The sequence below is a fragment of the Homalodisca vitripennis genome, unplaced genomic scaffold (genome assembly GCF_021130785.1).
Source record: "Homalodisca vitripennis isolate AUS2020 unplaced genomic scaffold, UT_GWSS_2.1 ScUCBcl_296;HRSCAF=1983, whole genome shotgun sequence".
In the NCBI taxonomy this organism is placed as follows: Eukaryota; Metazoa; Arthropoda; class Insecta; order Hemiptera; family Cicadellidae; genus Homalodisca; species Homalodisca vitripennis.
The window spans coordinates 96,794-107,731 of NW_025776450.1; positions in this window are offsets into that span (position 1 = coordinate 96,794).

Consider the following 10,938-nt stretch of genomic DNA (forward strand, 5'->3'; position numbering starts at 1 on the left):
CGTATTTGAAGGCAGGGAACAATTATATTATTACTTATGTTATAGTGTTTTATTTAAACTTTTGTCTTCTTAGGTTAAATAAAGTTAGTTTTTGTCTCTTTATGATTGTGTTGGAGTAACAAGAAATGGGTTTAATGTTAGTAGTAGTTGTGACGTTACCAATATAAAAATTCAGGTGAAAACCACGTAGCAGATTGCACAAATTATTATTTAAAATCCATGGAAACAACGTAGGTATATAATTTAATATTTTAATTAATAATTTGAATGTGAAATGTCGCACCTTTTTCAAACTTCGTCCAACTTGAAACTAGTCGTGGAAGTAGCGCCAGGAACAGTATTTGATGGCCAGGACCAGGACCAGGACCAGGACTTACTTGGATGAGGTACTTTCATTATTTATAAATCACAGTTTATGATCTCAATATCACTTGTTACCTAAAACAGTATACGTCTTAGTTTTTAACGAATATGTATCACAGCACAAAGCACCAGAACAGTTTAAGCAGATTTTATTGCTTGAGCTTATATTATAGTTGTAGCATTCTTTGGTACGTTTTGTATAGAACCTGTTAATTTGTATTTTTAAATTTATTAAATCCTCTTTGTACCCAAAAAATATAGTGGCAATCGGTGTACCATCATTTATGATCTGAAAACAGGTAGTTCTACCTGAAATATTGCTTTTAGTTAGTCATATGTAGTACCAACAATTTAACGAAATCCATGTTATTGGATTATACACTAATATGAGTACTTACCATATAAACTTTTGAATAACACCCTATATTAAAGATTTGTTCCTTTATTAGATTATGGTTGTATGTGTCAATATATTACTGTAAGACTTATTAGCCTGGAATCTTTATCGATGTGACCGTTTACGGTTTTGCTAATTTGTCTATTTACAAAAAAAATAGATTTATCAGATTGTAGCTTTTACGTAGGCCTACCTAATTTACGTAGTATACCAAACATTGCACTTTTAAAACTTCTCCTAAAATTATTACAGGCCATACTACAGAAATAAAAATATATTAAAACTTGACTAGGAATATTTAAAGTTTATTCATTGCCAAAATCTCGTGTATAAGATTTCTCAATGATGGAAACAGTACATAGTATAGGTGAATTGTTGGAAAAGGTTATATTATGAATGAATTATTTTTTAAGTAAAATTCATGTCACGTATATAACATCCATAAATATTGAAGTATATTTAATGCGTAAGATTTAATTGAACATGAAATAATAACATGTACTTAATGCTAATAATAGTCATGACGTAAACAAGCAAGTAAAGGCAAAAACTGAACAAAGAGAAAAAGGTGAAATATTCACGAATGTGTACGTATTAATATTTTTATTCATGGAAACAACACACGACAGGTATCGCAGCTTTCGATATATACATATGTTTTATTTACACAATTCGTTAAACTTATACTACACTAGATTGAAGAAGCGCGACCAGGAACAAGTGCAATGGCCAAAAGCTTGATAAAGACCAGGACTTTTTTAATTGTTCAGTTTAATGTTCAAAGACGTTAGGGCGTGGAAAATCTACACCAGAAGTACGCTTGCGAAGACCAGGATTGAGACAAAGATTTATGGACAAGTTGCTTAATAATTTACAATTAAAAGATCTTCTCTAAATATTCTTTTTACCCAAAGCAGTTCACATTCTAGTCTTGTGATTATCAATCACAGAAAAAAAAAACAGTGAAACAGTTCCTATGTTATCATATCGCATTTGCACTTAAGAGGATTTTAATGTTAAGGACTTTTGCAATGAATTCATTTTCTTTTGTAGTGATACTTAAGTTGATTAACATATAATTATGTTTTATGCGTAAGCAGAAAAAAATTTGTTATTTATGGTTTTAAATCCCTTCAGTACTATAAATGTACAGAAAGAATCAGTCTACAATTACATATTTTACCAAATCCAAATGTTTTATGGTCCATTCTCACATATTTTATAACAAATGAAAAAGAGTACTAGGAGAATTATTTACTTCTATGTGACTAGAGACATTTTTCAAGCATTATATAGTAGTGTAAAAGTTTTTAAAAATTGAGAACTAGTGAATTTTTGCTGACCTCGGATTAAAACTCATAACGTATTGCGTTAATTTGTTTAAACCCAATCATTTCTAAAAACGTTGTTGTAAAGATTTGAGGAGAATTATAGTCAATATCTTTTACTTTATTCAATTAGTTGATGAGATTGCCACCAGAGCTTTCTTTTACTTTACAAGAGATTATAACTTGCCGATTGTGGTGATACAGTTATAGAAACAACTCCTTAGGTTCCTTTGTCACCTTTACATGGTTCACTTACACTATTAATAATAATTTTACTCTGAAAAAAAGTCTAAAATGCTATATTTGAAAATAATGCCCACTCCTAGTTGTTATGACATTTTCCACTACAATTGTTTATCGGAATATAATTTTCATCACACACTGACAGGAAAGCCAACCTACTGCAAAATCAGATAGGAACAATCAAAATGTTTGTTCAGAAGTCACAAGCTATCTAATTTGTGGTCCAGATACCGGGACCAGGGTAACTGAAGCACTGGTTGTCACATTCACATATTACATTAAAATAATAAATGCTAGTAAAGATTGCTATTCAATATTTCAGGTGTTATTGATTAAGCCCATGACACAGTTATACTATAAACTTAATTTATTGCGGAAATATTTGAAATAAAGTATGTAAATTGCAAACTGGATTTTTGAAGAAACTCAAACATTTCCAATTGGAAACTGAGGTAAATACATTTTTTTAATAAGTACATAAAATATTCAATATTGAATAAATAATATAGTCATCACCTCTACTTCACAGACATATCAATTCCTCACTAACTGGAACATTGTAATGGTGAATGTTATTGAGAAACGTAACGACTCGATAACCATGCAGATAAAGTAACTCGCATAATGACAACATTTATATTAGCTCTAAGTTTAAAATTAAGTTTTTATAGTATTAAAATATATTTTAGTAGACTTAATAGAATGGCTCCTTAGAAGTATAATGGGTTATTAGAAAATATTTGTGACATTTTATTCTTAAAATTAAACTCAGTGCTTAGCTTATTATCATAGGTGATGTCCGTGTTACTTAAATTTAACAGTTATCACAAAGCCATTTTTTTAGTTTACACCCTTATAATTCCACGATTTAAATTAAGTTATAATGATAATATTTATACGACATGTTCAGAGCTCTGCGTCCTTATTTTGTCTCAATATATTCCACAAATATTAGTTCTGTTAAATTTTATAAAATTAAGAAATACGCTGAGTTTTAGCGAAACTCATCACTCGTGAGGCTTGAAATATTTTAATTTTTGTCTTTCTGTCAGTCTCCACGATAGCCCGAAAACGAACTCACTTTAGATTTCAACATTTTCATGAAGTTTAATTTATATTTGAGGAACACTGTGTTTTATATTAGTACCCGTTAACCAATTGGATTTGGAAGAGCATCAGGTAATGGGTTTGCAAAATTCTTATAGTTAACCATGATGGACACGAGAAAATATTGAAGAAATAAATATTGAAAAAGCTGAGCACTATTATGTAAGATTTTAACAACTAACATTTTTATTAGTAGATTAACAATACATTATTATATATTGCACCAATTTTAAACGTTAGTGACAATATTTAACTTTATCGCACTCTTGCCTTTCACTTCCTTACCAGAAAACTGGTATAAAAAACTTTGAATGAAATTTCCACTTAGAGAAGAATGAGTTATATATGATGGTACATGTCCAATCTCGGAATAAGGCTGAGCGTCATAAAACTGTCTCGTTATTATTTTCATTTTAAATAATACATATTTTCATGAAATACATATAAGTCGATTACTCGTTACTGGTTAGCATAAGTTTTATCTACATTCTTGTAACTAATAAACTTTTCTGTCTCGAACTTTGTAGCTGAACATCTTGCTGCCAAGCAACACCTCGCGTGCCTTTTGGGCTGTTTAAAATATTTCTGTACCCGGAACGTATATGTAATATCAGTCTAACGTTCTCATAAAAAAATATTGAATGACCTTATGAATTTTGGGTCTGGTTTACACAGTTGATACTAACTTTTAATTGTTTAAGAAACCCATTTTCTTACCTTTGCCTCACAGCTAACTTTCCGGTATTCTGTAGTGTGGTAAATATTAACAGTGAGTTCTAAGTAGTGTATATTAACTGCATAGTAGTGTATATTAATAATAAAAACACCTGAGTAGGTTATTTTTAAGTGTTTACATGTAATAATTTATATAACTGTGAACAGGTTAGCAAACAAACATTATTTTAACCCATATTGTTTTGTACTTCTCTTTGTACACAAAACAAAAATCAGTCAATCCAGTAATTCCGTACTGGACGCCATTGCTGTTTTAAAATACTTTAACTTTTCGCTTAAACTGCATTATAATGTATTTTTCATCATAAGAACATTGCATTATATAGCTATATTAATACCATATCAAAATAATAATTATAGCATATTAATGCAAAGGTGCACTTTTATATCTAGTGGACATATGCTGAAAAATTACCAGAATGTGCCTATTAGACGCCTTCTAACGTAGCTGAGTAATTCTGTCTCAACTTATCAACTCAAGGGCCAGAGTTCGAGTTCTGGTTTTTGCACGCTGTTTTCACATAGTAACAACGACTACATAAATAAACAAACTTCTTCGCTAGTATTTGAATTTAAATAACACTAACAATAAAACCTAAAAATCGCTGCAGAATTTTGCTTTTTGTTGAATTTGTTTAATATCTTTCCACTTCAGGAATTATAACTGTTCATATACTTGAATGTTTAGGTATCACATTGCTTAAAATATCAAATTTACCAATGGCTTCAAATAATAGATTTAATAAATGTTACGTTTAAGCTGAAGGGTATTAACACTATATTTTATTATATTTTATAAATTGCTTTAAAAAAACTAAAATGACTGTATTGAATATGTGTGTTACTACGTCTCTCTCATACTATAAATGGAATATTATATAAAAAAATCTGAAAGTGAGAACAGGTTTGAAGCATGTATATTTAGAGAGCCTAAAATAAATTGTGTTCCTAAGATCTAGTTTTTCCAAGAAAATTTTGTTTAGTTTCTCTGAAGATGTGTACTCATTTCCTCTGAAAAAATTATGAATAATTCATGTAATGTATCTACTAGCTCTAACACAGTAATATTTATTTATACATTTACTTTCCCCAGAGGGTTCACTTCTGGTTGGTTTATTCCTTCCGGTTGAACCCACACTAGGTACAGCAAAAACTGACGTCACTTAAATCTATACAAACTTATCATGTATATTCTGAAGCGGTACATCACTAACCTCAAATGTCGAGATTCTGCAAGGGTGATTCGGTAGGTCTGATCTACTGCGGGAGATGACTGTTAGAGTTTGTAGTGTTCGTTCCCTATGAGTCAATGATACTTGCCAGCCTAGACAAGGGTGTGCCACCCCTTACCGACTTTGATTGGAGAGGCTGGCTCAGAGCTGACTTGCTCTTCTTACGCTCACACCTAGGGGCTGGATAAATTTCACCAAATTTAGTCTCTTGAATGGTGAGGCATTTATGGAAATAATGTTTTGTCAAGGTCACAGATTAATTATAAAGGTCGGAAATATACATGTTTTTTTTTAAATAGGGTGTCCGACCTACTTATGTATGCCTGTATATCTTTTTAAAAGATGCACTAAGGCAAATTAAAATTTGCAACTAACAATATGAATAATTTAAGGCACAATAGTTTTAAAACCAGGCATTCCAGGTTCTGAAATTCTAGGTTTGTAGAAGTCCCATACAAGTATCATCCCACTAGCACGTAACATTAAAAATGAGCAAACAAATAGTTGTTAAATTGTTTGCGACAACAGTATCTACAACACCTTCTTGATTAAATAACTAGCCGTACGTTTACATATTTTTAACTTGCATAAAAGTGAAATTTATAAATACCTACTTAGTCCAAATGTGAGTTAGCTTACAAAGATTTTAGAGGATAGGCATATTAACGTTATAAAATCCGTATAAAAGTAAATATATTTTTTATTCTTCTGATACGGATGGAAAGTTATTTGCACTATAAAAGTTTAACCTGAATTATGTACGCTTTACTATAATCTATAAGTTTCAGAAGCGTAATATACAGTTTATGAATACATTTTCGAATATTCTGTGTTAAATGTTTATAAAATTCCATAGCTATTTTATGTATTCTGTGGTTCTGTTGTAATAATCAGTATTTAGTTTTTATTAAGTGCATGTTTTAGATTACGGGTGCATGGAATAGACACACAACAAGGATGTTGTAGTTCCAGACTTATGCGTGTCAACGCTTTAGCACTTTTTTGTATACTTTAACCTAGATTGTAGTTATGAATTGATTTAGTCATTTTCCCGAAGAAGAGATCAGATTGTAGATTTTAAATATATGTAGACTGTTTTTATTGAATCACTGAGCGATGGTAAAAAGTCGGGAATTATCCTGTTTCCTTCAAAAATGTTACTAGTATTTCGTGAAGTAACGTTAGGAATAATTCTTAGGGGACATTTAAAAGTGCATTGTATGGCAGACTACTTGAATCTGATATGATGTTATGTAGGTTTTGTAGATGTAGCTGTATGGTAAAATGTCATGTCAAATGTGCCTGTGGGTTGGATTTCGAAACAAGCATGATATAAGTATGTTTATTAATGTATTTGTAACTAGAGAATGTACGACTATGTTGTACGGGAATTTTGTTGCCTTTCAGTAACAGACGTAGCGAAAGAAATGCTTGCAGAGTTAAAAATTAAAAGAAAATAGGGAAACAGCTTAAACATACCCAACAGTACAATATGTACAAATTTCGTAGGCCTATATCCATATAAACAAAAAGATACAGTTTCGTTCACGCATTTTTCTATAGCTCAGTTTACGATGAAAATTGTTCCATTTCGAGCACGTCCGGGAAACTCCTCCAGGATACATTATGGCCAGGACCAGGACGAGAACTTACAGACCTTTTTTATTTTCTTAGAAATCACAGCATCTGCTCCTCGATCTCTCACTACCGAAGCAGTTTATACATCCTATGTTTAGTGACAGAAAACCGGAACAGTTGCATTGACATTTAGGCTATTTACAATCCGCTCTGTACATAAAGAATACAGGGAGAATCGTTTTGTAATATAAGGTAAACGAGATTTTGACGCATGGGGAAATTGGACCTGTTTTTAAATATTTGATGAAAAATCAATACTTAAATAAGAGAAATATTTTCTTACTTAGGTCAAACCGCCTACTTTCTGACGTATTTTCATGGAATATATTGAAATTTAAGTAAAATAAGTGTATGCTAGCTGAATATTAATATCAGTGATCGACTATATCATGTTATACTGTCTCAATTACATGTAAAAAAACAGTATAGGGCAGATTAGAAAGATTCCCTATGACTTTTATCTCTATGAAGTAGTTACTAAATCGGACACTAGAACTCTCTCCTGTTGAGAGTTTAATCACTCACTCTCTTATTGGGCACCATTATGGCTTTCAAAAATTTAAAACTTACGCATTAAATAATTTTAAATATTCTTTTCGGGACAGTATTACAATACCTGCACCTTCTAATCTATAGGGCACACGTTAAAGAAATATTACTAGCATTTGCCTGGTAGACATCTTCTACCGTCTTGATAGTATGTGTTTACCGACTCAGCTATACCACGTAAAGGGTCAGAGTTTGAGTTCCGAATCGAATGCACTATTCGTTAACAATAATCTTATTATACACGGGTGCTATTTAAGAATGAAATTTCAATATTCTGAGTGAAGCGTGTTTATAACTAAACTAGTGAAGTATTTGTATAATAATTATATTTTCATATTTTTAATAAATGTTGATGTAACTTCAATAGTAGATCGTATTGTAGACTACTTGATTTAAATATGCCACACAAATAACATAATGGAAATAGTTTCTTAATACAAAGAGATAATGCATTTGGAGAAAGCCTTTACGTCCTGCGCAAATATGTTCAAAGGCCTCTTAAAGCACAAAATCATGCATATAATAGCTTATTCTTTAAACTTCTCTATTTTGTTTATAGTGATACTAAGCAAAATACTGTATCTATATTTGAATATGAATCTTATTTTATCTTTTTTACATTCAAACAATGAAAATATCTATGCCGTAACATGCGCAGTAAAAATCAAATTATAATTCCTTAAAGCACAGGAGAGTAATCAATGTCAACTATGCAATAAATATGGAAAGTTAATTATGATAGTTTGACTACCCTATTAGTGTTAGGTAGGGAAGTGGTTTGATCATCGCAGAATGGTATTAAAATAGAGATAGCTTTCACTGTATCAGTCCTATACAGGAGTTAATAATTACAAACAAATCACATTAAAATATTTTAAAAATTAATTAAATATATTTAATCTTTAATCACACTAATTTTTAAATTAATTGATTGTTTTAAATTAACCTATCAAAATAGTATTTTTCGTATTTTGCATCCACGAAGGAATTATATAAATGCAGTTTAAATGTGCAGTGAAACAGTTTCTATTAATTTATAACCTGTTTAAAATTAACAGGGGTTTTACATGAAGATTTTCTTGATCAAAAAATAACGTTCGTATATTTTTTAAGCTAAGAAATAACTTATATTTATGTTTTTAAATCATTTAAGTACTCTAAATGTACAGAAAGAATCAGTTTACAATCAATTTCTACACATCGACCAAACTATATAATATCCGTTCATACATATCTGATAAACAGTGTAAAGATTAATTGAAGAAATATTTTCGTATATTTTGCGACCTAAAAAAGAACTTGAGATTTATGTTATTAAATCCTCTCAGTATTCTAGGTGTACAGAAAGAATCAGTTGACAATCATTTTCAACACATCGTCAAGCTATATACTATTTGTTAATATATATCTGATAAAAAGTGTAAGGATTATTTGAAGGATTTTTGACGTATATTTTGTGAGCTAAAAAAGTTTTTGAGATTTGTGTTTTCAAATCCTCTCAATACTATAAGTGTACAGAAAGAATCAGTTTACAATCAATTTCGACACATCCACAAAGCTATATAATATCCTTTCATACATATCTGATAAATAGTGTAAAGATTACTTGGAGAAATATTTACTTAAATATGTCTTAGAGATATCACTCAGGCATTTAATAACAGTGCAATATTAAGCATGATTGAATTAAGCGAATGCTAGTTGACTTAGGAATAAAATTCATATCTTATTAACATTTAATTATTTAGACTCAATAAAATATTAACTATATTATACAGATTTGAGTAGAAATATGGTCTGTTATTGTTGATATAACTAATTAGTTTCTGAAACCATCACCAGAGCTCTGAAGTTAACCTTCACAGACATTCAGAATTAAATTTATATTCCTTTTTTGTTTCCTGTCATTGTACAAACAATTTTATGCCATTTTGTAACACATCCTGTAGTTATAAAACATTTAGTTTCGGAAACAGTACGGTTTTAATAAAATTAGTTATCTTTAAAAAATTCCATATATATATATATATATATATATATATATATATAAAACGTAACTGAGAGTAACTTTGTTCCTATTAGTTATGAATAAAACAGATAATAATTATTTTAATTAAAAATATTAATCGGAACTGAACTACTATATAAGTTATTAATTATGTAAGAATTACTTAATGTCAGATTACTACGTACAATGCTGCTAAATTACTTAACAAACAGCATGTAGGCCTATTACTAAGTCTCTCATAAAGAGGATGACGCTAAACTTCTAGTCGAAACGTTAAGAGCCTCTTAGGGCGTAACAGTTTGCAGGAACAAAATGAAATCGCTACCAATGACTTCATGGAAACATAGCAATATTTTAAAGTCAATTGGGAGATTTATATTTTAAGAAAAGAACTTTATTAATTATGCAAGAGGTGGAAATTGTTTTTCTTTTAGTTTTAAAACATTTACCGTGTTAAGATTAACAATTTTTTTATGTGCCGCTGTATTTTTCACCATTTACGAAAATAATAAATAATAAATTTGAGTATTTTTGTAAACGTAATTTTATTTTACAGAAACTTAGTTGGGATAATTGGATACTACTGAGAATATGGAATTAAAAATGTTTCATAATTTAAAGGTAACTTCACTTTAAAAGAAACTCAACCCGGTTTGTGTACATTTGATTGTTTAATATTACAACTCGTCCCAGGCCTCATAGAGGGATTTGGTGATTGGTTAAATTTGGAAATGATGTTTTAAAATTTTGTTTTCAGTTTTATCCTTTTGGTTAAATTCGGAAATGAAGTTTCCAAATGTCATGTTCACAGTTGTATCCGTTCTCGAGAATCATGCGGGTCCTAACTGTTTTCTACCGCTCAGCTACAAATACATTGATTATATGGCTGACCTATACAGATTTTGTGGCTGACCTAACTTCTGTGAGGGTTTAATGTTGAAAATCCCTCGTAAAATTTGTATACTGGAGGGATTATGATCAATTACGTGCATATATTGCAGAATATGAATTAAAAACAACTATAAAGCTTGTTTATTAATATGTTCTTAAAATAAATTTAAAATTGATTAAAGTAATTTAAGAATTGATGATTCAAATGTTTGTAATATGAAGTTACTTTACAAAAGTTACTTTCTGAAGGACTTTAGTACCTTTATCTTGCAATATCTGACAATTATTGTAATTAACAAATTTATATATATATATATATATATATATATATATATATATATATATGTGTGTGTGTGTGTGTGTGTGTGTGTGTGTGTGTGTGTGTGTGTGTGTGTGTGTGTGTGTGTGTGTGTGTGTGTGTGTTTATTCTTATGCCAGTTTTGGTGT